We start from the raw sequence: 994 nt of genomic DNA, 5'->3' as shown, positions 1-994 counted from the left end.
TGTTTCTGTTCTAAGTGTATACTTCAACCTTTTCCACTTTGCTTTTCTATCTGCTCAAACACCCGCACTCACAGCCATAGAGTCTCAATTCTAACTCATAACAACACTCCATTGGGCTTTCGAGGCTGTAAATCTTTTCTTCTTCTTCTTCTTTTTTTTTTTTGGCTTCAAGTTTATTTCCACTTGGGGTGGATAAGACAGCTACGGATATTCGAAAAGCTCATGTGTGATTAGACAGTAAAGAATGGGGTTCTCTAAACATTTTGGTCTTTTGCATTTTTGAAATAGAAAGAATCACCCACTTCTGCACTTGGTGCATCTGCCTAATCTATAGGGTGGGGCAGGGAGGTGCTGACAGAAGCCCCTCAGGAAGGCGGTGGTGGTGGTGGTGACAGTGCCCTTTCAAGAGGAGCCCGGGGCCAGCACCGCCTGGGTGCTGCCAGGCTGCTTCCTTGTGCTGCCCTGGGCCAGGTGACAGGCGACCACACTGCCAGAGGCCTGGAGTCCCAAGCACTCTGGGGACTCCAACACAGTGGCCATGAATGGGACACTGGTCTTCCCGAAAACGAAGCTGGCCCACCAGTGGCCCGGGTCAGCCTTGGGGAGCCCTGGGTGGTGGGGAATGGCTTCCCCCGGGTACTCAGCGCTTCCACAGGAGCTGTTACTGGAAGTGGATCCCAGACGGTGCAGGTAGTGGTCTAGTAGTCGTGGGTGGCCCCAAGCGAGCCGCTGGAGGGGATGGCCACCATACTCTTGTTTGTGGCTTGGTGGAAACCTCGGCAGCGACCCCTCCGGACTCAGTGCCATCACGGGTAGCAGGACACCAGGAGGGAGGAAAAAACCTAAGCCACGAAGCCCATTTGCGCAGGAGATCGCAGAAACAGGGTCCAGCACCGCGATGTGCACGGACTGTCAGACTGTAAATCTTAAAGGGAGGGGACTTAGCCACTTTGTTCCTGCAGATCCTTTTTGTTAGCAGAGCAACGCACTGCAG

At 53.4% G+C, this 994-nt stretch overlaps 1 pseudogene; it reads right to left on the bottom strand.

The window, feature by feature from the left end:
• Nucleotides 1–402: 402 nt before the first annotated feature.
• On the bottom strand, nucleotides 403–749 carry LOC102871443 (annotated as a pseudogene).
• Between the last annotated feature and the right edge of the window lie 245 nt (nucleotides 750–994).

Source organism: Elephantulus edwardii, unplaced genomic scaffold (genome assembly GCF_000299155.1).
Source record: "Elephantulus edwardii isolate Elephantulus edwardi_28Jun2011 unplaced genomic scaffold, EleEdw1.0 scaffold00031, whole genome shotgun sequence".
Lineage (NCBI taxonomy): Eukaryota > Metazoa > Chordata > Mammalia > Macroscelidea > Macroscelididae > Elephantulus > Elephantulus edwardii.
This window is presented reverse-complemented; position numbering and strand designations above follow the sequence as displayed.